Consider the following 27,378-nt stretch of genomic DNA (forward strand, 5'->3'; position numbering starts at 1 on the left):
GGGATGCACTGATACCGATACCAGTATCGGTCCAATACTGAGTGTGTATACTAATACTCATAAAACTTGTAAAAGTGCTCTGATACAACCACATTGATACCACTTGACGGCAGCATGACATTCACCTCATAGTGCAGCAGGTATGTGGCCAAGGAGTAATGTCAGCAGTGTGGAGATTTTTCAAAATGAACAACAGTGACAAAAATAACGCTGACTGAAAGTTATGTTAAAGACACAGACGGATAAGGATGGAGCGTTCTGTCCATCTTCTGTGTACATTTCGTATGTACTTCTGTCCGTTTTCCAGGAGCTAGTGGATGCGTACCCTGAGCTATATAAAGATCATCATATTATCTTATAAGGCTCTGTGCGTACCCAGACGGAGAAGCAGTACCACCGGGAACCATGGAGGTTGCGGAACTTTTCGGAGAGCAACTGTGTGAGTTAGTGAAAAACTACTGACATATTTATGACAACTCATCAACAACATCAATATCAACATTAGCATCCACATTAGTATTACCTCCTCTGTTGTCGCCATGTTTGTTATTACTGACTCTCTGCTTCTTCTTCTCAAAAAAACTTGACTCTTCTTATTGGTATTTAGCCTGTATGGTTAATTAGAGCTCTGGTGGATTGATTGAGAAATGCTCATTCCAACGCATTAAATGTCAATAGCAGCACTTTGTTCCAGTCAGACTAATGACAATGACAATAAAGCACATTTTCAAAAGGAACTAAGTACTGTAATGGTATTATTAAGTACTCATATTGGTACTCGGTATCGGCAAGTAATCAAATGTAAGTACTTGTACTTGTACCCGGTCTGGAAAAAAGTGGTATCGGTGCATCCTTAATTTGAATGATGACAAGCTGGAATGAAATAGGTGTAACAAGGCTATTTTTTTTAAATGTAAGGAATAGAAAGTACAGATAATTGCATGAAAATGTAAGGAGTAAAAGTAAAAAGTCGGCTAAAAAATAATTACTTCAGTAAAGTATGGATAACCAAAAATTCTACTTAAGTAATGTAACAAAGTATTTGTACTTCGTTACCTAACACCTCTATTTCTTACTAACTAAAAGCCAATGATTCTCCAACATTTTCATTTTAAGACCCGAAGAGAATGAAAAATTTGGTGTCTTTTTGGGACCTAAACTTGGAAAATGTGTCATCAGTTACCACAGATATGTTTTTATTATTTTTTGTACTGACAAATCATTGTCTCTGAAAGCCTGTTCAACATCCAGTGTCTATCCTGTTACATCATTTTGTAGTCTTTTATCTTCCACCTTCAGTGTCCATCTTAAGTCTTTTACATCATGTCCATTCTTTTATATCTTGCCCATATTAATATGTCTTTCTAATGTTATATCCACCTTAGGTCTCTTATATCAAATCCATCTTAGTACGTCTTTTACATCATGTCCATTTTGTTACATCTTTATGTCATGTCCATGTTTTCTCATACATCTTATCCCTCTTGTTAGTCTTTTGTGTTGTGTCCATCTTGTGTCTTGTGCATCATGTCCATCTTGTTACACTTTTTTGTCGTGTCCATCTTCTGTTGCCATTTTGTTGGGTCTTTTACATAGTTTTTGTTTTATGTCTTTCACCTTCAGTGTCCATCTTCTGTCTTTTACATCATGTCCATCTTTTTCATATGTCCACCATATGTTTCTTATGTCAAGGATGTCAAACATGTGGCCTGTGGGCCAAAAACAGCCCACCAAAGGTTCCAATCCGGCCTGTGGGATGAATCTGCAAAGTGCAAAAATTACACAGAAGATGAACTGAACTCATTTTAGTTCAGACCAATAGTGATCTCAAGTAAAATATTGACATAATAACAAATAAATAATGACTCCAAATTTTTTTCTTGGTTTAATATGAAAAGTTAATATTATGTCTATAAATAATGACAACTCCAAATTTTTGTCTTTGTTTTAGTAGATAAAAATAACATTAAATCATGGAAATATTTATGTAAGGGTAGAGACTGCGATCTGGTAGGATCGGCGATTCTACCAGTAGAGACTCCGATTGTAGTCTCTACCATTAGAAACTCCGATCAGAGTCTCTACTGGTAGAAACTCCGATCCTGCCAGTAGAAGGGTTAGGGTTAGGGTTAGGGGTTAGGGGTTAGGGTTAGGGGTTAGGGTTAGGGTTAGGGTTAGGGTTAGGGTTAGGGTTCGGATCGGAGTTTCTACCAGTAGAGACTCTGATCGGAGTTTCTACTGGTAGAGACTACGATCGGAGTCTCTACTGGTAGTAGGGCTGCACGATTAATCGATTTTAAATCGAAATCGGATTTTTTAATTTGTACGATTTTTAAAAAAGGGAAATCGTAAAATCGATTTCATCTCTCTCCTACCTGCGGGCCGCGCGCTTGCGGACTCCCGTAGGCTCCTCCTCCTATCAGTGACAGCGGTCTGTCACAGAAGTCCGTGTAATGACTGGACTTTAAATGTGTTATTGAGCCCGCAGTACTTATAGCAATGTAAGCCGTGGCTTCACGCACGGATCCCGCAACTGAAATAGAACTGCATGCGGATCACTCATCTTCCGTTGTCCCGGATCCGTACCGTACTGTCTTCTTCCGAACCGGGTCCGAGTCTCGGGGTCATCAGCCTCAGCGGAGGAGCCCAGACAGCCCTGTGCCCACACACATCCACCAGCTCCACAGATAGAATCCCTCCAGCGTGTCCTGGGTCGGTCTGTTCCACGCACGGATCCCCCAGTTATCCCCCAGTTTAAATAGAACCGCATGTGGATCACTCATATTAACGTGGTCAACGCACGCACGCACGACTGATGCCTGTCACTGACTTACATTGGTATCACTTCTGTGGGCCCAGATACCCAGGAAAAAAAAAACAAAAACAAAAAAAACAAACAAACAAACAAACAAACAAAACAAAAAAAAAAAAATATATATATATATATATATATATATATATATATTTATAATTTAGTCCTCTTACTTGCTAAATTTTTCATTCACAAATGTAAGTTCTGTTACACAAAACCAAATATTATTTATTTTTTGAAAGATGTTGAACTTTATTTAAAGCTGTTAGATAAATGTGGAAACAAAAAGGCTATAAAAAACATAAGTATTTGTTCTGATTTGGACATTGTATTATATAGTGTATTCCCCCTGGCAAACTTATGTTATTTTCTTGTTGTATACATTGTTTGTATACTCTACTTCATTCAATAAAGATTTAATTAAGAATAAAACTTCTGTGGGTTCATCACGTGATCCCATCACAGATTTGAGGTCAGAGCAGTGCCTTGCATTGTTGGCTGCTCACGAAAATGGCATGCTGACTTCTGTTGTCTTTTGTAGTTTTACCCAAAAATCGAAATCAAAATCGAAAATCGAGTTTTTAGAGGAAAAAATCGGGATTTTTTTTTTGCCAAAATCGTGCAGCCCTAACTGGTAGAATCGCCGATCCTACCAGATCGCAGTCTCTACCCTGACATTTACATTAACAAACTATCCTTTAATAATAGAATGTGAATAACTGGAATAAATATGAGCAACTTCAAATGTAATTGTAATTTTTAACAATATTCTCCCTGTTGTTAAATGTTTTGTGCCTTTGTAGACCTGATCTGTTATGCATATGTGTAAATGATAAGTTGACACATAATATTGTTAAAATTGCACTTAATTTTTATTAAGAAAACTTGTTTCAGGTTATTCACTTTTTTATATGGATAGTTTGTAAAGAAGTAATTTTTCTGGCACTAAAATTAAGAGAAAATTTTGAAGTTGTCATTATTTATAAGATATTATGCTATTATTTTACTGGTCCAACCCACTTAAAATCCATTTGAACTGGATGTGGTCCCTGACCTAAAATGAGTTGCACACCCTGGTCTTACATCAAGTCCATCCTGGTACGTTTTTTTTCCTGTCATGTTGGTCCTCTTTAGGCATTTTGTTGCATCTTTTCCTTCATTTTTGTCTTATGTCTTTCATAATTGATTTTCTTCTTCTGCATTTCACAAAGAGAGCATTTTTTATTTTATGACAATCATTTCATGTATCATATTACTACCTCGCCCCTCGAAGGGAAGGCAAGGGGTATTGTTTTTTGGTTTGGTTTGTCTGTTTCTTTGTTAACATTCTAACAGCAAAACTATTGGCTGAATTTATACCAAACTGGGTTTATAGATTGGCAGTGACCCAGGAAAAACCTGATTACATTTTGGGAAAAGTAGGTCAAAGTTCAAATATTTTATGAACTTTTAAAATCAACCCCCCCCCCCCCCCCACATTCACTTATAAGAGGTGAAATTTCAAATGTCTGTAGCAGCAAAACTGTTGATTGAATTCATACCAAATTGGGATTATAGATTGCCCGTGACCCAGAATAGATGTGGTTTCATTCTGGGAAAAGTAGGTCAAAGTTAACATTTTTGATGAATTTTTTAAGTCTTTTTTCTCTAGTTACTTATAATGGCCAAAATTTCAAATGTCTATAAAAACATCAATTTTGTTTCAATTTACTTCAAACTTGGCACATATATAGAGGCAATTGATATGCTGACATCAGCACACACATAGACATGATGACATTGTGTCCTTGGGCAAGACACTTCACCCACCTTGCCTCCATTGTCACTCACACTGGTGTATGAATGCATACGACTGTTTGGTGGTGGGTGGGGGGGCGTTTGGCACAAATTAACAGCCAAGCTTCCATCAGCCTGCCCCAGGGCAGCTGTGGCTACAAATGTAGTTTACCACCACCAGAGTGTGAATGTGAGAGTGAATGAATAATGGATCAATAATGTAAAGCACTTTGGGTGCCTTGAAAAGTGCTATAGAAATTTAATTTATTATTATTAGTTATTATTATTATTATCAGCTGGATCGATGCCAAAATACACTACAACACATGCAAGGGGCGGGGTTTGTTGCACCTGGCACCACTTGTTGGCATATATTTTCCTCTGTTGATTGGCGACACAAGACAAACAGCTGTATGACTCATTTTGTGTCCCTGCCCTAACTTTTAGAAATACAAACTTTGTGTAAATTGCGAGTGAAATGGACTATAAAGTACTTAGACCAGAGTCCAACTGTGTCTAAGTGCCATAAAACCACTGCTGGTCAAACAGTGCAGAGCCCAGAGTGCACACTGACTCTGTTTTGCCTTTGCAGGCTGCCGTTGCTCCCTCTCTGTTTCCATCAACTTGGATGAAATAAATTACCCGTGGGCTAAAGTAGACAGGTCACTGTGGAATAATTTCCCCCTAAAATGAGAATGTAGTTATTAACTATCGATCAACATGTCAGTCAAACTGAAGCCTGCATGAAAACTGTTGACAGACTTAAGTTAGGTCATCTCAGTTTTCCGGCAAACTATTAAAAATAATGGGACCCAATTTGTCACAGACCCAAAAGAAGCAATAAATGTCCAAGTCTGTGGAAGGTGAGGAATTATCCATGTGTTTACCGTCTATAAAATTACATATGGGTCCCAGATATGAAGTGTTCTGATGAATGGTCCTGCAGGGGGATACAACTGGAATCTACAGTTTTGCTTAAGTTGCTGTTTCGCTTCTATTTCACCTACATGTGCTGAAAGGTGCAGATGACAGAGGTGAGATGAAACTGTATAAAGAGGAATTGTTGTGTTTGGCCTTTGAACATCAGCATTTTCTCAAATTAGACCAAGAAGCTGTTTTCATTTAAAGTCAACTCTTCCTCTGACCTTATATTCTATTTTTTCCTTCTCGGAACTCCTTCCTCCCCTCCCCCCCTACAGTTTTCCAAATTTCCTCAGCCAATATCTTTTCTTCACTTCACATTACTCCCCCCCGACCCCTCCTATGATATTACATCTCCCCTTCCTCTTAACCTCTGTACTCTTTCCCACTGGTTTAAATAGCAGGACCAGCTGGCCACACAGCTATATCCAGAAGCTCTTTATCAGTGCACAGTGGGGCTAAGGTTGCTCACAAATAGGTTCCCCTTACACACACACACACACACACACACACACGACACACAGCACTACAGTTATTCAGAGCTGATTAATGGGATTTTAAGGGTCTAAACCTGAGCATGAGTCCATCAGGTGTTCTCCTCTTCACTGACTGTCACACCAGATAGTTACACATGTGCCTCTTTTTTAACAGAAAAACTGGTTGTAGTACTTGTTTTGGCCACAAGATGGGAGACAAGTACCACCATTTCTGCTCTTACTGCAGAAGAAATAGCATACTGATATTGTAACTCTGAAACACATGCACCAACCATATGATTCCTCTGAATCATCTGTACACAGAAGAGAAGTGAGGAAATGAGGAAGATTTCTTGTGGATAAAACTTGATCCCCGCAGTGGAAAATGGTTTAGACTTAAGGCACCATGTCCTCAGTCCTTCTACTATGATTCATCTGCATCACACTGTGAAAATTTATCTAATATTTATCATATTAATATTTATTTCGGCTCCATATTTGACTATAATTGATAAAATGCTCTGCAAATATCACATCATAGATCTAAAGTTGGATCTATTGCAAATCAGCTTTTTCCATAATGGGTTGTCAACAAAACATTATTGATGGAAATCAAACTAATTACAAAGGTAAAATGCAGAACATTATTGACTTTAGGTATATGTGCTGTGTATTTTGTTCTAAATATTTCTTTGTACTGTAGTTTATTCATTCAATTTCCCCATGGGAATCAATAAAGTTCATCAGTATTTCTTTAGTGTACTGTGTTAATGAATGAGAGCTGTTTATTTTGATCATGCAACTATGTGTATATGGAGAATAAGTGATAATTAGCAAGCTACAAACCCTCAATAACTACATAATCACCACAATGTAATTGTTGAATCTATAACTGTCTCTATTCACCTGTATATAAGCTTGATGAAACACAAATGTCATATGTGATCAGAATTTTCAGTATCAATAATGGACTCATTCTTAAATAAGTATATATTGTATAAGTTTAAATATAAGTTTAAGTATGTATTGGTATTCAGTGCCAATAAATGGCTCCTCTTGTATTGTCAGGTTTACTCTATATTGATTTTACTACATACAGTCACGGAAATAATTATTAGACCATTAAAAGTCATCAAAACACTGGTTATGCAATCAAGAACTAACTCCTGTGTGTATTATGTAACTAAAACGGACAGAAAAGAAAACATGGAATGCCTAAAAGCTCTGTTTTTGGCAGTACAGTGCCATAGCTATTGATGTAAGAACTGAAGTGACTTTGGTTATTATCAAGAAAACATGGAAAATGAATAGATATCAGCTCTGAAATTAAACTCTTATGAGCTATTTTTGTTATCATTATATTTGTCCAAACAAATGTACCTTTAGTTGTACCAGGCATTAAAATGAACAAGAAATTGAAGAAAACAAGGGTGGTCTAATAATTTTTTCCGTGACTATTTCATTAGCTGCCGTCACCAGTTCATCACAGGGTTCACATAGAGACAAACAACAATTCACTCTTACATCCACACCTGTAGAAAAAGGCCAAATTACCTGGAGAAAACCCACACAGACACAGAGTGGACATGCAAACTCTCTGTCCCTAATAAATAAACTCAAACTCATTAAATGTTCCGATGAAAAAAGAGAAAAAGAACTAAAAACAATCATCATCAGTATCGCATTCTGTTTAAGTCAAATGGCATTTAGTTGGATGATGATGAAGTAAAACCTGACAGTGCAGGTGTAAAGGAATAGAGAGACAGTAACACAAACACAGCCACAGTCTGACTAAACATGAACATATGTACTGAATATATAAAATCAGACAAACACACAGAACAATTCAAGTAAAAATAGTCACAGAAACTAGACCAGATGTGCAACAATTGGTCTGGTACTTTTTAAAGTTCCAAAACTGCAACTAGAATTGTGAAATATTCACCAGTCACCTATTGAGAAAGACTTTATTCATGCATCCTCTGAACCACTTAGTCCTGGTGACACCGTGGACACACTACAAAAATCAAAATCTTACCAACTGTATTTTTCTCATTTCTTGTCAAAATATCGTCACACTTAAAATAAGACATAATCACCTAAAGAGTAACTTGCTTAATTCAAGCAAAAAAATCTGCCAATGGAACAAGTGAAAATTATCTTGGTAAGATTTCTTGAATTAAGATTTTCAAGATCTATTGTCTAAAAATAAGTTCTTATATATCACTGAAAAGTTACTCCTTAGGTGATTGTGTCTTATTTTAAGTGTGATGAGATATTTTGACAAGAAATGAGAAAAATACACTTGGTAAGTTTTTGATTTTTGCAGTGCATGTCACAAGTTCATCACAGGACTGACAGATACAGTCAAACAACCATAAATACATACATACATACATACATACAGTGATTTACAGTGACCAATGAATCTACAGAGGTGCAGGTCTTTGGATGGTGGGAGAAGACCAGACCACCTGGATTGAACCCACTCAGACCCACAGAAAGGTACTGGCCAGAGCGGAACCCAGGTCCTTCTTCTTACTGTGTGTCAACAGTACTAAACACTGCTCACAACGCAGGCCGAGAAAGTCTTTGTAAATCAGCACCATCACAGAGAACTGTGGTGTACAGGACATGATGTGCACTTTGAAAAGTTTCCACCAACAAGTGTTTGTGTGTCAAATTCACACACACACTTTAGTTGTGTTTAACTTTTTGTTTCATTTCACTGGTCTATGGTGAGTTTATAATATCTTCTTTGAGGGTGTGTGTATAATTAAACTCATGCCATAAGTTACAAAGTGCTTTCTGTGTACAATGAGTTACTTTGAAGGATGGAGCTAGTATGTCCTAAATGTAAACTCTGCAGCTCGCAGCTCCACAGACACTGGAAAAAAGCCTGACCCACAAACAATCTGTCGCCTTCTTGGATCATTTGCTTGACAAATCTTCACACAGTCAGTCAGTAGCGAGACAAAAAGCCCTTTACTTTTGCACGTAAAAGTTGCCACTTACCATTCTTCCTCTCTGTGATTGGCAGTGGGTTGTGGGAAGGCTGCAGAGTCAGCTCTTGCAGATCATTGGCCACAGCTTCGCTTTGAGGGCTGAGGATGAAGGCATCTGCATTTTGGCTTGCTCCATACTTGGTCTCCATGGTTACCAGTGAGTCAAGGTAAGATCTGAGAACAGATCATCCATAAAAAGTGAAAAAAAACCAAAACAAAACACATAAATGAACTCTTGAACTTAACTTTTTTGGGCTGCTACCTACAACTGTGCTGGAGTAATCTTAACATATTAGCTCCCCTCGCTCTCTTCCACTATCTCTGTCAAATCCACCGCTTCATACACGCCACCATAAATCTCTCCCTCTATCTCCCTTTCTGTCTTAATGACTCATTCCCAGCTACATGAGCCTGTAATTAATAGTGAAGACATAAGAGGTAATGTACACCCCGGTGTCTCTGACACTGACAATGACTCTGCCACGCTGTTGTTATGGCAACTCGCTGTAAACAAGCAGAGCTGCAGGAACGGTTTGACCAATGAGCTGCTGCATAAAAACAAAACACGCTGTGGGATGGGTTTCATTACATAATCTACACACTGGATACTCAGAAAAACAAATGGAACTCCTGATGTCCACATACATGAACACACAAGTATATGTGAAGTATTTATTTATTCAAATGACAGTGAAGTTGCACTGAGATTTTAGATTAAAAAACACCAATATTACAACAATAATAATACAAATACCATATAATAACTATGAACTCATATCTTTCTTCTTTTGTTAAATTTGTAAGTTTTATTTGTTTTCTTTTGCTTTATAGAAGAGGGTTATTCTGAATAATTTGAAGTGGGATTATATGAGGTATTTAGCCATAGTCTGTATTAATAGAATAGAATAGAATAGAATAGAATAGATGTTTTATTGTTATTGTCTAGTAAAAAATAATGATATACAGTTTAGCAGCAATAAAAACGAGCACAGAACACACACTCCACTTCTGTATTTATATATAATAAATATAAAACTATAAAAGGTCTATAGAAAAACAAAAATTTAGAAAAAGAGCACAAATAGAATTCAAACTAAAGTGTCAGTGGTGTATTATCTGCAGTAGCTGTTTGTGGGCCTGACCCTGGTTGAGCTAAACAATGCACTGTCGCCTGACAACTGCCTTAAACTATGCAATGTACTTATATTAATCAGTTAACTAATATTTTCACGGCTTTACGTTGTTATCAAACAGTTCTGTCCAATGGGGATGTGAAGCCCTGAAGGACTCGACAAAAACAACAATTTTATCTCACAGAAAAGTTGCAAGCTTCTGGCTGCTTGGAATGGTTAAGTTTGGATCTGAAATAAGATGTTATAATACCAAATTTGCACAACAACCCAAACAAGCAAATTGATCATGGATCTCCTGTGCTCTGTGAGGTAAAATTGGTATTTTTGTCAAAAGAGTCTGGTGGATGTGAAAAGAGCAAAACAGTGGATTCAGTCTCAGAACAGAACAGGCAACTCTAGCAGCAAAACTATTGGTTGAATTCATATCAAATTGGTTTATAGATTGCTAGTGACCTAAAATAGATCTGATTACATTTTGGGAACAGTAGGTCAAAGTTAAATTTTTTTATGAATTAAAAAAAAAAAAAAAAAATTCCCCATTTACTTATAATGGGTGAAATTTCACATGTCTGTAGCAGCAAAACTAGTGGTTGAATTCATACCAAAATGGGTTTATAGATTGCCAGTGACCCAGAATAGATATCATTACATTTTTGGAAAAGTTGGTCAAAGTTCAAATTTTTTTATGATTTTTTAATTTTTTTTTTCTCTCATTTACTTATAATAACAAAATTTCAAATGTCTATAAAAACATAAATTTTGTTCCAGTTTACTTCAAACTTGGTACATATATAGAGGCAAGTGATATGCTGACATCAGCACATGCATAGACATGAGGACAACAGCTAGACCAGGGGTCGGCAACCTTTAACACTCAAAGAGCCATTTTGACCCGGTTTCCACGGAAAAGACAACACTGGGAGCCGCAAACACTTTTTGACATCTGAAATGAAGATGTTAGTCTATATATACCGTAAATTCTGGACTATAAGCTGCTACTTTTTTCCCCACACTTTAAACACTGCGGCTTATACGCCGATGCGGCTTATACAACGATTTTGCCGGTACCACAGCTTGGTGCCGCCGCCGTGGCACCACCGCGGCGCACCTCGGTGCCAACGCTAGGTGCCGGTGCACCGCCATACCATGGCTCGGTGCCAGGTGCCGTGGCACCGCGGTGGTGCCTCGGCTCGAGGTGCCGGTGGTTCCGCGGCACCAGTAGCACCCAGTTGTGGCACTGCGGTGCCATGGCACCTGACACCGAGCAGTGGCACTGTGGTGCAACGGCATCCGGCACCGAGCCCTGGTACCGCGGTGCCACGGCACCTGGCACTGAGCCGTAGTACTGCAGTGCCACGGCACCTAGCGTTGGCCCCGAGGTGCCGCGGCACCTTGGTCGTGCCATGGCACCTGGCATCATTAAATGTTCTATTTTCTTCAGATATTTTTCTTTTCTTAGATTTCTCCATACTTGGCCTACCTGGGGTTGAAAGTCTCGATAAATGTACGGCGTTTTGGCGGGCTGTCAGAGAGTGTGACGCATATTTTGAGCGACGAAAAATAATACTATCTATCTATCTATCTATCTCTCTCTCTCTCTATATATATATATATATATATATATATATAAATTTATTTTAATATTTCGAGATCACAATAATTTTAACATTTACAACTACAATTAAATAAACGAACAAACACAAATAAAATACTTTGTTCAGATATTGTGCAGTTTTGGTGTCGCAGGGCATTCCGAGCATGCCGGCTGCCGGCTGACACGTCAAGTGCTGTCAAACGTCTCTGAAGAAGGTGAATGCTGATCATCGAAATTGCACAAGGTCTGAAGAAAGAAGTTCAAAACTTTGACTTAATAAGAAGACATGATACACGTTTTTGAGACAAATAACATACACTTCAATCGGACACTTATAATTTATTTTCCCAAGCCACACAGAGCTGCAACATAAGGATGAAAGAGCTGCATGCGGTGGAGCCGCGGGTTGCCGACCCCTAAGCTAGACTGATGCCAAAATAAGCTACAATATGTGCAAGGGGCAGGGTTTGTTGTGCCTGGTACCCAGGGGTGTAGAATTGCATAGGGACACTAGGGACATGCCCCTACCAATACCCAGCCACTATTGTGTTGTCCCTACCAATACAACTGCTGTCCATAGTGTTTAGTCAATGATTATGGCACACAAAAGGTTAATAGTAGGTCTATGCTTGAAGTCCCGCCTCTAAGCTAATTATCACTCTGTGATTGGCTCCGATCGGTTTTGCTATCGTGCATGTGATTGGCCGTCCCTGCTGTTACTTCATCTACTTGTAAAAGCTACAGTTACCCGCTAGTTGGACAGGACAGGAAACAAAAAAAAGTTGGACCGGACAGGAGGCAGTTCGTATCTCCAGCCGCTTAGCGTAAGTTGTCAACATGTATGCTTTTGTTCTGCCTGGGTCACGTCAGCTAGACAGATTTGATCAGAGGTGATGAGATATCAGAGGTGTCATTTACATTTACATTTGTACAGGTGTCTGTTTGCCTGCATACATGCGTGTGTATGCGTGTCCGTGCAGGGCCTGTTTGTGGCGTAGGTTGATAACTGATAACATGATAATTTTCATTAATTGTCTTAAAAATAAAGAAATGACAGAAAAAAACAAAACAAAAACCCCCCTGTAATTTGTCAGGTGAGCTCTCCCAGACCGGTGTTCACTGTGTGTGTGAGTGACAGAGACAGAGTGGAGCTGAATGACCGTGTCAGACAGGTGTAGAACTAAACATCCAGGTAAAGGCTGGAGAACGTATCACCATGAAAAGGCCTTCCAAAGCCTTAGCTGCACACTTCAGAAGAGGAGAGAAGAGGAGGCAGAAACATAATCCAGTTATAGAGGTATGTAACCTTTTATACTATTAAAAAATGTTTGATATTACTAGCAACAGCTAGCTGAATTGAAATGAATCAAAGTTGGTTAATAATGGAACTGTAGATGATTAGGATATGAGATATCTGCTAAGGTGTGTGGGTTACTGCTGCTGAACTGGGTTAAATATGTTTATATCTGGTTTACTGCTGCTGACTTGGTTTATATGTTATGTTTCTATCTGGTTTACTGCTGGTTGGCTGGTTTACATATGTTTCTTTTTGGTTTCTAGATGTTTCTATATGGTTTATATATGTTTCTATATGGTTTACTGCTGGTTGGCTGGTTTATAAACGTCTTTATGTGGTTTATATATGTTTCTATGTGGTTTTTAGATATTTCTGTGTGGCTTACATATGTTTCTATATGGTTAACTGCTGGTTGGCTGGTTTGTAAATGTCTTTATATGGTTTATGTATGTTTCTATGTTTTTTATAAATGTTTCTATGTGGTTTATATATGTTTCTATATGGTTAACTGCTGGTTGGCTGGTTTATATATTTTTCTACGTGGTTTCTCTGTGTTTCTGTGTGGTTTATATATGCTTCTATGTGGTTTATAAATGTTTATATGTGGTTTATATGTGTTTCTATATGGTTAACTGCTAGTTGGCTGTTTTATAAACGATTCTATGTGGTTTATAAACAGGGCTCTCGACTAACTTTTTGACTTAGGAGCACTGGTGCTCCCAACTCCAAAAAGTTGGGCACACCAGCAAAAATCTAGGAGCACCACTATAAAGTTGGGGCCAAAGCAAAACTCTTGTGGATATATCAAGTAATACCCTTACTAATCAATGTTAACAACCGGGAATAAGGTGTTTGAATAGATTGCAAAAGGAAAAACATAATTCTGCTGCATTAAAGTCCTATATTGATTGGTAGAAAAGGTCAGTGGTGATCTGATCCAGACTGGTCAGGGGTTCACTCCTGGTCAGTGACAGACAAATCCCAACAGTGTCATATGGTCCAGTTCCTCTGGAGGTCAGTCACTGGATTTACTGTTGAATGTCCTTCAGTTCATAAAACCTCCTCTCCTTTGGTTTTTACACATATCATGTGTCTTTGTACAGTTGAAGCTCACTCATTTGGGCTCATTTGAACTGACATGAGTTGGTCCTGAGTATCTGTATTCAGATGGTTTCAGTGTTGGGTGAGGATCTGAACCAGTGGGGGCTGGGGAGGGGTTAACACTAGACCGGGTCTGTCCGCTCGCTCGCTAGAATGGACTGAATCTGTGCGCGTGCTTGTTTGGACCGTCCTGCAGTCGGACGGACCGGGTCCGTGCGCCCATGCTGCGATGGACCTGCAGTTGGACGGACCGGGTCCGTGTGCGCACTCTGATGGACTGGGTCCGTGCGGGAGCCCCTGTCCCCGAATCTTTGGAGCTCTGTCCGTGCAGGTGCCTTCCACCATGTTTTCAGAGGGCAAACATTACAAACTGCGCACACACGCCTGGAGTGCCGCTGCTTCTTCAGGAAATGAACAATACCGTGAGTTTTCTAGGTGCGGTAATCGAACACGGTTATCATAATAATTAGAATGTAAATGGTAATACTGACTGTCGGACATTTTACTGCGGTTTATCATTATGCTGATTATCATTACATCCCTGGTCGCACCAGTGTGACCGTGATTTCATATTAAGTCGCACGTCCGAAATTATTGGCGCATATGCGCCCATTTCGGTCGCATTCAAGAACCCTGATAAATGTTTCTATGTAGTTTATATATGTTTCTATGTGGTTTGTAAATGTTTCTATGTGGTTTGTAAATGTTTCTATGTGGTTTATGTATGTTTCTATATGGTTTACTGCTGGTTGGCTGGTTTCTATATGTTTCTATGTGGTTTATATATGTTTCTATGTGGTTTGTAAATGTTGCTATGTGGTTTATATATGTTTCTATATGGTTTACTGTTAGTTGGCTGGTTTATATATGTTTCTATCTGATTTATTTATGTTTCTATATGGTTTACTGCCAGTTGGCTGTATGATATATGTTTCTATGTGGTTTACTGCTGGCTGCTTTGTGCATCTCCTCTCATGCTTCATGTATCTCCTCTTTGTGCCCCCCCCCCCCCCCCACACCACCACCATATGTATGTGTGTTGTTTGTGTGCATGTGTGTTTTCTAAGGGGGGGGGGGGACCAAATTCATATCTTGGCTAGGGTGCCAAAATGGCTAGAACCAACTGACTATGGTTGTTTGCTTGTTTGATCAGCTCTACATGACGTGAAATTATGATCGCAAATGCAAAAAAACATCAACTCTCAGGAATGCTGCCCTGGAGCACTTTTGTGTCCCCACCAATGTCAGAATCAAACCTACTCCCTTGCTGGTACCACTTGTTTACCCATTTGTCTGAGGATTCAGTCACCTTTTACTGCATATATTTCAAGAAAGGATCATGTGTGTTTTGTCTTTTGTTGCAACATTTATAAAGTCTGTTCTATAGGGACTGACCTATTTACAATGTTGTGCTAACAGCAAAACAAAACTCTTAAGTGATTGGTACAGCTTAAAAGTGGCATTGAGCTATATTTAGGCTGCCTATACTTTTGAAATATTATTAAAAAGAGACTGAACTTTGTTTTCCTGAAGAAGCCGTGAACAGGTTTGGATACTATCTGCTCTGGGTAAACAAAGGTGTCCTCATCCTCCTTTTTCTCTTTCCACAAAGTCACTGCTGCTGTGAAGACGTGCCAGATTTCTGCAAACTTCTCAAAGGTTCACAGTGTCAGGGTGAAGGAAAAACTCCCATAGCTGTTGTGGAGCCCAAACTGTGCTAATATCATTTCAACATAACCTTTGACTATATATTATCATTGCCTGTGAAAAATACAGTTTACTGGAGTCGAGAGTGAGACAGTTAGCTGGAGATGTGAGATAAACCTGTTATTGTGCAGGTCTGTTTTCAGGTTCTTCTCCATAGTAACAAAACACAGCCACAACATGACCACATGTGTCTAATAATAAAAACACACACTGGCATAAACAAGGATTTGTCACAAAGAACTAATAAACCCTCTGAGCTTTGGTATATGAGACATAGGAGGCACTGGCTTCATTTGGTTACATGTTTGTTTGACCATATTAACAATGTATTAAATGCCAGTTGTGTCAGTTCAAAGAGGAAAACCGTCCCTCTCAAAGCAAATGCAAGAGCAGCTTCCTCACATATAACTGCATCAGTGAATCCCTTGTCAATCTTGAAAAGAAAAAAAACTTGACTATAAAATATAATAAATGTTGATAGTTGTCAGCTGGTATGTCCTATAAACTAATTTTCCATTCGAATCCAATATTGTTATTATTATTTTTTTTTTTTTTTGTCAATTAGAATAGCAGAATTTCCGCATGCTCCGTTCAAATACAGGGAGGAGATGCGCCGTGAGACAGCGCTGTGCTGTGCCTCCAGGAGAACTGTCTCCTCCCCTCATGAACTCTGCTGGTACCCGATGAAAATATTGTGTTGCTGTCCCTCTGTATATCGCAGTTAAAATGCTTTCAAACACTCTGATTATATGCTCTATTCTTCTATAATCTGCATAACGTATGGAATGTATTTCTGTAATGTGTTTAAGCTCGCAGATTACTCATAAAACCCCAGTGAAAAAGTCACTAGGGGAGGCAAACAGTACCCCTGCCTCATGATAGATAGCGCCTGTGAGTCCACAGATTCATGCGCTTATAATCTTCTTCGTTCTTTTTCATACACTTTAATTCACCAGGATCGGCGCATGGATTTCATGTACAAATAAAGGTAAGACCATAAACTTTTTTTTTTTAGTTTGAAATGGCTCTTTTTGAAGGTTTCCTGTTGAGTTCCTGCCAGTCTACCTATGCTGACTTGATGCAGAGCCCATATACCCAGGCCAATCCTTTTGCTCACTCTCTCTATTCCAGTTTCTCAGGCCACCATATATTTGTAGATTTGGCTCTGAAAGAGTCAGTGCCTCCCCAGCCATGAACCCCACTGCAAGTCACTGGTTTCTAGTAAAAAATGTGCAGATGCCTTTGAAAGGTAAATTGGTTTAAACATTTGTACATCATACCCTGTGAAAAAAATGATACTGTATGCATGTTAAGTTTATATTATTTTGTTTATTTCAATTTTCTTTTATATACAACTGTGGAATACACTGTTATACTTACCCATTGGCCTCTGAGCCTTCCTTGCTTTTGTTGCTCCATAATTATCTATAGCACCACTCTCTCCTGTTAGCCGACTCCAGTCTCTGAAGTACTGGTCCAAGTAATTCTTTGATATAAAGTGTCCGCGTTAGATTAAAGCTCAGTGTGGTTACACTTTACTGAAAAAACAAAACCGGGGTGAACGATTCTCCTAGTGCAGCCACAGCTGAGACACAGAAAAAAAGCATCAATAATAACCTCATTAACTTCACTGAAAAAAAAATTGGAGTGTTATTTACTTAAGAAAACTTAGGAAAGTTTTTGCACTTACATATTGTAAGTAAATTCTACAGGGGCGATCGTCAATTAAACTTTACTTGCGGGTATCAGTTTATTTTACTCGCAAACCTCAGGTAGTTTACTGTTGATTATTAATATGGTCATTGAATTTTACTCTCTCCTTCTTTGTAAGTTTTACTTAGACTGACTGCTTCAAACTGAAAAATCTCACCTAAAATCAATGGCTTTTTAACGTAATTTCAAATACTTTTGTAAACTTTACTTATGGACTATAAATAAGTAACATTTACACAACATTTTACATAGTTTTTTCTGCAGTTTTAATTGTCTAAATTTGTTCATAATATTTTGTTTACTGAAACAATGACTTTCAAAAAAATGAGGCAACTGTTTTAATTTAACACTTTAATTTTTCTTGAGTGAAAAAATATTTTTTTCAATAAAATATTGTCCAACAGGGTTTGCATTGAAAAACAACAAGGTATATTTCACCCTGAAAAAAAAATAACACATTTGGCATGCTTCAAGAATCTTCAGTGCATCTTAAAAGACATGCTGTAGAAGACATGCATAGCCGTTCAAATGTAGCAGAAGAACTTTCCCAGTGGAGGCTGTAAAATACAAAGAAATCTAATCATTAAAGCATTGTACTCAAAGTTACTTTAAGGCCAGGGATAATGGAGAAGCCACATTTCTTGGGCTATATTCATATCACTAGAATAACATAGGATTGTCCTTTCAACTTTGGATACATTAAATTTTATGCATCACAATACATAGCTTCAAAATTCTAAATACACTCTGCTTCATTTCAATTTGGAATGGTACCTCTACATTCTGTGATGAGGGTAAACCTCCTATAACTTCTGAAGTGCAAAAAACTAAACAATTCTTTTTACCTGAGTAGCCAGATCGCTTTGCTTGTGACACTGCTTGCTGTAATTGCTGCTTGAGAGGGCACTGTGTCAGCTGAAGAAAGTTGTTGCTTTGGGGAGGATAAAAAACAAAGACAAAATAATAAGTTAAAACTACAGAATCGTGTAACAAAAATAAACTGCACCACTGTCAAACCACCAAATTTTGAACATTTGCAATCTAAATGAATTCATCTGGTGCACTTTGACCGTATCAATCACTTATCCCATCAAGAAGTTGGAATGCCAACTTGACAATTTCAAGGTTTTTAAAAATCAATGAGGGTTTTTTTTTTAATGATTTGCTCCATAACTGAAACACCGAGAGGACTGAGAAGAGGCTTTGTCTCATCTGATCTTGCATTTCCAACAGCACCCTTACTTTGAAGGCGGGGTAAATGCCACCGCAGCAGCTACGTAGCCTCGTGACGTCATGGCGGCGCGATATGGTACAGCCAGCCAGTGCACAACATAAACAAGCAAGTCCTAAACCTCCTGTTAAATCTTCGGACAGGGACCGTGAAACCACACAAAAAAAAAACACACACAGCCTCCAACACGACGGCGGTTAATTTGATGACAAGGGAATACAGAGCCGAGGTGGATTTCTTGCCGAGTTTGACTGCGGACAACTCAACTGAGTCAGGAGAGAGGAGAGAGAGAGTGCTCACAGAGCTAACTAACATTAGCGTCGATGGTGCTAACTAATGCTAGCGACGCAGCTACATTTAGCTGCAGTTAGCTCTAAGTTTAGTAATGAAGCTGCAGCAGTCAGTCCACCAGGAATCACCTCGGAATTGTAATGATCTCTGTCATCGTTTGTGAAGGCTGTGTGTTGCTCCGGTCCGGAGGTATTCATTGTAAACGTGCTGGTTGTAAGCATGTCTGACTGTTAATGGCTAATTTAGCAAGATGTTTGCACAAGCATACTCCAAAATACTATTAAAATTCAAATTTACGTGAAGTGCGATAATGGCAAATATTACAGTTTATATTATTATATTATTACATTAACGCCGTTAGGTTACATATGCAGAAAAATCCCAAATGTCTTACCTTAAACCTGACTGTTGTCTTCTTGTATTTTGGTGGACAAATATGCGCATGCGTCCTGTATGTGCGTCACAAGGCGTATGTGCGGGCTCATACGCAGCACAATTAAAACCTACTTGGTATTTCTAAGTTCATTGTAATGACTATGAAACCTTTGAATATTACGTGAAAATACATCATAAGACTTACACTTCCCACAAAGTTTCCTTATTACATGGATGGCATATAAATGATTTACTTAAATAATTCCAGTTCTCACAGATACTTTCAAATAGAAAGTTAAAATTGTGACAGTTAACCTAGTAAATTTTACTACACCACAGAGTCATTTTTTTCAGTGTTGCAATATTATTTAGGAAAATAGCAACATTTTACTCACCCAGAATTGTGATTAGTAGTCCACCAAATCCATCCTCCTTTCTTTCCTCTAAAAGAGTTCAGCTGCTCTGTTGCACAGATTATCCCTGCGGGCACCGGGGGTACTGAGTGGAGTGAAGGTGGCGGACAAATCCTTTTCCTGGTTGTGGCCGGCTTGCTAGCTTCGGAATTGTCCGACCTTTCTTAACGACCTCCAGCTTTTCTTGAAAAGTCCGTCTTGGAAATGGCTTTGACGATAAATCTGCAACCAAATCCATTTCTTCTCCTCCTACAGCTATTGTGAGTAGACAACAAAGCTCTTAAACCAACACAACTATAACATGTCTGGAAGCAGCACAACCAGGGAAAAAGCTATGAAAGGAAGCGGACAGACCATTTGGAATTATTGAAGTATTCATGGACTAACTATAATTAACATCCCTCTGTGATTGAGATATTTTTGGAAGCAAGGAGAGAAGGCCTTGCAGGCCCTGCCGGCCCACCACTGCTGTAATGTTGCAAACCTCTGTGTTTTGTGAAGCCAGTGTGTCGGACCTTAAAGTCTTTGAGATACTTTCAGAACCTCTTCCGCTCACACACGGCGTTAGTGAATCTCTAAAACGGGAGAGAGGAGCAGAGCCCCTCGCTTACGGCCATACCACCCTGAACAAGCCCGATCTTGTCTGATCTCGGAAGCAAAATAGGGTTGGGCCTGATCAGTACTTGGATGGGAGACTGCCTGGGAATACCAGGTGCTGTAAGCTTTTACACTTTTCTGGGTGACCAGCAGAGGCTGCTGCTTCACCAGCCGACACTTTATCAACAAGAGAAAAGTACAAATCAGTTCATTCCTGAAAAAAAAAAAAAGCTATGATGGCGGCAGACGCCAAAACCTCGGAGTCTTTGTGAAGAGGAGGGAAATAGAACTTTTCAGCTTTATTGGTGTTTGTTTCTTTATGGGAGCAGTTTTTTAGTTGGCACTGTCTAAACCTCTCCTTTTTTTGGGTTCATTCAGTGTGGACAAAGGAAACGTATTGGCATTTTGAGAGGGCTTAAGAGAAACAGTTAAGACTTGTGCGGGCGTGGAGTGGGGGTTTTTCTGGGCTGTTTTTTGGCTGGAAAGGGGGCAAACGGCGGAAACGACAACAGCACCACCACCCTCTCCTTCTCGTGTCTCTCCTCTCCACGACTTTTGGTCCCTTTCTCCACGGCCCTCTCTGACTTTTGGAGTGAATCAATGTATCTTTTTCTCCCGTCCATGGGTGACGATGCAGCGCCCTGTGCTGGGCACATAGAAAAAAGGGTAAAAGCTTACGGCACCTGGTATTCCCAAGGGGGTCTTCCACCCGAGTACTGACCAGGCCCGACCCTGTTTTGCTTCCGAGATCAGACGAGACCGGGCGTGTTCAGGGTGGTATGGCCGTAAGCGAGGGCGGCTGTCATATTCACCCTCTTTATAGATTTCAGCACACCGAAGAGCAGGTTCTCCGCCATGTTTTCCGAAATGTCCTGTCTACATCACTCAGTATTAAAGTGGCAAAGGACAAACAAAGTGATCTGAAAAATCTCTAAAAGAGTCAAAATGAACATATGGGCCTGGAATGAATTCACCAAAAGCGTGGAACCAAGCTGGAAATAGCAGTTTGCGCGTATATTCAGTGTCTGAAGGAGGGGGAAAATGGCGGTTGGACGCTTACGGCCACGGTGAAAGCAAAGTTTCGTGAGGTAACCCTCAGATGTGTTGTGACACCATCATTTTGTTATCCTCCTGTAATGACTTCTGTGTCTGTAATGCAGTGGCGGACCGTGCATTTCACTCCTAGGCCTTCGGTAGTGCTCTTTCTGAATCAGTCCACCACGCAGTAACTATTTTACGGTGATAAAAAAACATCTCATTATGCAGAAATGCAGTATAGAGAGCCGTGTCATCACAGATAGATAACTCCTGCAGCCACAATAAAGGCCTTTACGGAATTAAAAAAAAACCCCGGGCTGCACGAGTCTGCTACTGCAGCAACAGCTGCGACACACAGAAAAAAAGCATCAATAATAACTTCATTAACTTGCAGTATTATTAAGGAAAATAGCAACATTTTACTCACCCAAAATTGGGATGAGTGGTCCGCCAAATCCATCCTCCTTTCTTTCCTCTAAAAGAGTTCAACTGCTCTGTTGCACAGATTATCCCTGCGGGCGCCGGGGGTAGTGAGTGGAGTGAAGGTGACGGACAAATCCTTTTCCTGGTTGTGGCCGGCTTTCTAGCTTCGGAATTGTCCGACCTTTCTTAACGGCCTCCAGCTTTTCTTGAAAAGTCCGCCTTGGAAATGGCTCTGACAATCAGTCTGCAACCAAATCCATTTCTTCTCCTCCCTCAGCCATTGTGGGTGGACAACACAGCTGTTAAACCAACACAACTATAATTCTGTTCATGCAGCTGGCTACAGATGCAGTTTGCTAGCTTTGGCTAGTACGCTCTCGGACCATCCAGTCAAAGGGCGTGAATACGCTGACGTTACCGTACGCCTGCTAGAGGGCCTTGGTGTGGCCAAGTCAAAATCTGATTGGTTGAAGCAACAGTTTCATCCACACTTATGTTTTGCTGGAGGGCCCGCAGAACTGATTGTGAAGGCCTCCAGGCCGCTTTCTTTGACTTTGAGCCTGCCTGGCTCCAAATGATGGCTGAAATGGGATAGGTGACGTGCTTTAGTATAAAAATACATGTCTGGAAGCAGCATAACCAGGGAAAAAGCTATGAAAGGAAGCGGACAGACCATTTGGAATTATTGAAGTATTCATGGACAAAATATAGTTAACATCCGTCTGTGATTGAGATATTTTTGGAAGCAAGGAGAGAAGGCCTTGCAGGCCCTGCCGGCCCACCACTGCTGTAATGTTGCAAACCTCTGTGTTTTGTGCAGCCAGTGTGTCGGACCTTAAAATCTTTGAGATACTTTCGGAACCTCTTCCGCTCACACGCGGCGTTAGTGAATCTCTAAAACGGGAGAGAGGGGCAGATCCCCTCGCTTACGGCCATACCACCCTGAACACGCCCGATCTCGTCTGATCTCGGAAGCAAAACAGGGTTGGGCCTGGTCAGTACTTGGATGGGAGACCGCCTGGGAATACCAGGTGCTGTAAGCTTTTACACTTTTCTGGGTGACCAGCAGAGGCTGCTGCTTCACCAGCCGACACTTTATCAACAAGAGAAAAGTACAAATCAGTTCATTCCTGAAAAAAAAAAAAAGCTATGATGGCGGCGGACGCCAAAACCTCGGAGTCTTTCTGAAGAGGAGGGAAATAGAACTTTTCAGCTTTATTGGTGTTTGTTTCTTTATGGGAGCAGTTTTTTAGTTGGCACTGTCTAAACCTCTCCTTTTTTTGGGTTCATTCAGTGTGGACAAAGGAAACGTATTGGCATTTTGAGAGGGCTTAAGAGAAACAGTAAGACTTGTGCGGGCGTGGAGTGGGGGTTTTGTCTGGGCTGTTTTTTGGCTGGAAAGGGGGCAAACGGCGGAAACGACAGCAGCACCACCCTCTCCTTCTCGTGTCTCTCCTCTCCACGACTTTTGGTCCCTTTCTCCATGGCCCTCTCTGACTTTTGGAGTGAATCAATGTATCTTTTTCTCCCGTCCATGGGTGACGATGCAGCGCCCGTTGCTGGGCACATAGAAAAAAGGGTAAAAGCTTACGGCACCTGGTATTCCCAAGGGGGTCTTCCACCCGAGTACTGACCAGGCCCGACCCTGTTTTGCTTCCGAGATCAGACGAGACCGGGCGTGTTCAGGGTGGTATGGCCGTAAGCGAGGGCGGCTGTCATATTCACCCTCTTTATAGATTTCCGCACACCGAAGAGCAGGTTCTCCGCCATGTTTTCCGAAATGTCCTGTCTACATCACTCAGTATTAAAGTGGCAAAGGACAAACAAAGTGATCTGAAGAATCTCTAAAAGAGTCAAAATGAACATATGGGCCTGGAATGAATTCACCAAAAGCGTGGAACCAAGCTGGAAATAGCAGTTTGCGCGTATATTCAGTGTCTGAAGGAGGGGGAAAATGGCGGTTGGACGCTTACGGCCACGGTGAAAGCAAAGTTTCGTGAGGTAACCCTCAGATGTGTTGTGACACCATCATTTTGTTATCCTCCTGTAGTTACTTCTGTGTCTGTAATGCAGTGGCGGACCGTGCATTTCACTCCTAGGCCTTCGGTAGTGCTCTTTCTGAATCAGTCCACCACGCAGTAACTATTTTACGGTGATAAAAAAACATCTCATTATGCAGAAATGCAGTATAGAGAGCCGTGTCATCACAGATAGATAACTCCTGCAGCCACAATAAAGGCCTTTACGGAATAAAAAAAAACCCCGGGCTGCACGAGTCTGCTACTGCAGCAACAGCTGCGACACACAGAAAAAAAGCATCAATAATAACCTCATTAACTTGCAGTATTATTAAGGAAAATAGCAACATTTTACTCACCCAAAATTGGGATGAGTGGTCCGCCAAATCCATCCTCCTTTCTTTCCTCTAAAAGAGTTCAACTGCTCTGTTGCACAGATTATCCCTGCGGGCGCCGGGGGTAGTGAGTAGAGTGAAGGTGACGGACAAATCCTTTTCCTGGTTGTGGCCGGCTTGCTAGCTTCGGAATTGTCCGACCTTTCTTAACGGCCTCCAGCTTTTCTTGAAAAGTCCGCCTTGGAAATGGCTCTGACAATCAGTCTGCAACCAAATCCATTTCTTCTCCTCCCTCAGCCATTGTGGGTGGACAACACAGCTGTTAAACCAACACAACTATAATTCTGTTCATGCAGCTGGCTACAGATGCAGTTTGCTAGCTTTGGCTAGTACGCTCTCGGACCATCCAGTCAAAGGGCGTGAATACGCTGACGTTACCGTACGCCTGCTAGAGGGCCTTGGTGTGGCCAAGTCAAAATCTGATTGGTTGAAGCAACAGTTTCATCCACACTTATGTTTTGCTGGAGGGCCCGCAGAACTGATTGTGAAGGCCTCCAGGCCGCTTTCTTTGACTTTGAGCCTGCCTGGCTCCAAATGATGGCTGAAATGGGATAGGTGACGTGCTTTAGTATAAAAATACATGTCTGGAAGCAGCATAACCAGGGAAAAAGCTATGAAAGGAAGCGGACAGACCATTTGGAATTATTGAAGTATTCATGGACAAAATATAGTTAACATCCGTCTGTGATTGAGATATTTTTGGAAGCAAGGAGAGAAGGCCTTGCAGGCCCTGCCGGCCCACCACTGCTGTAATGTTGCAAACCTCTGTGTTTTGTGCAGCCAGTGTGTCGGACCTTAAAGTCTTTGAGATACTTTCGGGACCTCTTCCGCTCACACGCGGCGTTAGTGAATCTCTAAAACGGGAGAGAGGGGCAGATCCCCTCGCTTACGGCCATACCACCCTGAACACGCCTGATCTCGTCTGATCTCGGAAGCAAAACAGGGTTGCGCCTGGTCAGTACTTGGATGGGAGACCGCCTGGGAATACCAGGTGCTGTAAGCTTTTACACTTTTCTGGGTGACCAGCAGAGGCTGCTGCTTCACCAGCCGACACTTTATCAACAAGAGAAAAGTACAAATCAGTTCATTCCTGAAAAAAAAAAAAAAAGCTATGATGGCGGCAGACGCCAAAACCTCGGAGTCTTTCTGAAGAGGAGGGAAATAGAACTTTTCAGCTTTATTGGTGTTTGTTTCTTTATGGGAGCAGTTTTTTAGTTGGCACTGTCTAAACCTCTCCTTTTTTTGGGTTCATTCAGTGTGGACAAAGGAAACGTATTGGCATTTTGAGAGGGCTTAAGAGAAACAGTAAAGACTTGTGAGGGCGTGGAGTGGGGGTTTTGTCTGGGCTGTTTTTTGGCTGGAAAGGGGGCAAACGGCGGAAGCGACAGCAGCACCACCCTCTCCTTCTCGTGTCTCTCCTCTCCACGACTTTTGGTCCCTTTCTCCATGGCCCTCTCTGACTTTTGGAGTGAATCAATGTATCTTTTTCTCCCGTCCATGGGTGACGATGCAGCGCCCGTTGCTGGGCACATAGAAAAAAGGGTAAAAGCTTACGGCACCTGGTATTCCCAAGGGGGTCTTCCACCCGAGTACTGACCAGGCCCGACCCTGTTTTGCTTCCGAGATCAGACGAGACCGGGCGTGTTCAGGGTGGTATGGCCGTAAGCGAGGGCGGCTGTCATATTCACCCTCTTTATAGATTTCCGCACACCGAAGAGCAGGTTCTCCGCCATGTTTTCCGAAATGTCCTGTCTACATCACTCAGTATTAAAGTGGCAAAGGACAAACAAAGTGATCTGAAAAATCTCTAAAAGAGTCAAAATGAACATATGGGCCTGGAATGAATTCACCAAAAGCGTGGAACCAAGCTGGAAATAGCAGTTTGCGCGTATATTCAGTGTCTGAAGGAGGGGGAAAATGGCGGTTGGACGCTTACGGCCACGGTGAAAGCAAAGTTTCGTGAGGTAACCCTCAGATGTGTTGTGACACCATCATTTTGTTATCCTCCTGTAAGTTACTTCTGTGTCTGTAATGCAGTGGCGGACCGTGCATTTCACTCCTAGGCCTTCGGTAGTGCTCTTTCTGAATCAGTCCACCACGCAGTAACTATTTTACGGTGATAAAAAAACATCTCATTATGCAGAAATGCAGTAAGAGAGCCGTGTCATCACAGATAGATAACTCCTGCAGCCACAATAAAGGCCTTTACGGAATAAAAAAAAAACCCCGGGCTGCACGAGTCTGCTACTGCAGCAACAGCTGCGACACACAGAAAAAAAGCATCAATAATAACTTCATTAACTTGCAGTATTATTAAGGAAAATAGCAACATTTTACTCACCCAAAATTGGGATGAGTGGTCCGCCAAATCCATCCTCCTTTCTTTCCTCTAAAAGAGTTCAACTGCTCTGTTGCACAGATTATCCCTGCGGGCGCCGGGGGTAGTGAGTAGAGTGAAGGTGACGGACAAATCCTTTTCCTGGTTGTGGCCGGCTTTCTAGCTTCGGAATTGTCCGACCTTTCTTAACGGCCTCCAGCTTTTCTTGAAAAGTCCGCCTTGGAAATGGCTCTGACAATCAGTCTGCAACCAAATCCATTTCTTCTCCTCCCTCAGCCATTGTGGGTGGACAACACAGCTGTTAAACCAACACAACTATAATTCTGTTCATGCAGCTGGCTACAGATGCAGTTTGCTAGCTTTGGCTAGTACGCTCTCGGACCATCCAGTCAAAGGGCGTGAATACGCTGACGTTACCGTACGCCTGCTAGAGGGCCTTGGTGTGGCCAAGTCAAAATCTGATTGGTTGAAGCAACAGTTTCATCCACACTTATGTTTTGCTGGAGGGCCCGCAGAACTGATTGTGAAGGCCTCCAGGCCGCTTTCTTTGACTTTGAGCCTGCCTGGCTCCAAATGATGGCTGAAATGGGATAGGTGACGTGCTTTAGTATAAAAATACATGTCTGGAAGCAGCATAACCAGGGAAAAAGCTATGAAAGGAAGCGGACAGACCATTTGGAATTATTGAAGTATTCATGGACAAAATATAGTTAACATCCGTCTG

The 27,378-nt window shown here is 40.9% G+C and overlaps 5 non-coding genes and 1 pseudogene across 5 annotated transcripts; 3 read left to right on the plus strand and 3 right to left on the minus strand.

Moving 5' to 3' along the window:
- The first annotated feature begins 20,450 nt into the window (after positions 1-20,450).
- Positions 20,451-20,569, plus strand: LOC115425033 (uncharacterized; annotated as a pseudogene).
- A 544-nt stretch (positions 20,570-21,113) lies between these two features.
- Positions 21,114-21,233, minus strand: LOC115425023 (5S ribosomal RNA). The gene has a single exon (XR_003936163.1). It is a non-coding gene; the product is annotated as a 5S ribosomal RNA (ribosomal RNA).
- A 1,594-nt stretch (positions 21,234-22,827) lies between these two features.
- Positions 22,828-22,946, plus strand: LOC115425011 (5S ribosomal RNA). Its single transcript, XR_003936151.1, has one exon. It is a non-coding gene; the product is annotated as a 5S ribosomal RNA (ribosomal RNA).
- A 541-nt stretch (positions 22,947-23,487) lies between these two features.
- On the minus strand, positions 23,488-23,607 carry LOC115425024 (5S ribosomal RNA). Its single transcript, XR_003936164.1, has one exon. It is a non-coding gene; the product is annotated as a 5S ribosomal RNA (ribosomal RNA).
- A 1,593-nt stretch (positions 23,608-25,200) lies between these two features.
- Positions 25,201-25,319, plus strand: LOC115425020 (5S ribosomal RNA). Its single transcript, XR_003936160.1, has one exon. It is a non-coding gene; the product is annotated as a 5S ribosomal RNA (ribosomal RNA).
- Positions 25,320-25,863: 544 nt separating this feature from the next.
- Positions 25,864-25,983, minus strand: LOC115425025 (5S ribosomal RNA). Its single transcript, XR_003936165.1, has one exon. It is a non-coding gene; the product is annotated as a 5S ribosomal RNA (ribosomal RNA).
- Positions 25,984-27,378: the final 1,395 nt, after the last annotated feature.

This window comes from Sphaeramia orbicularis, chromosome 8, assembly GCF_902148855.1.
Source record: "Sphaeramia orbicularis chromosome 8, fSphaOr1.1, whole genome shotgun sequence".
NCBI classification, from domain to species: Eukaryota; Metazoa; Chordata; class Actinopteri; order Kurtiformes; family Apogonidae; genus Sphaeramia; species Sphaeramia orbicularis.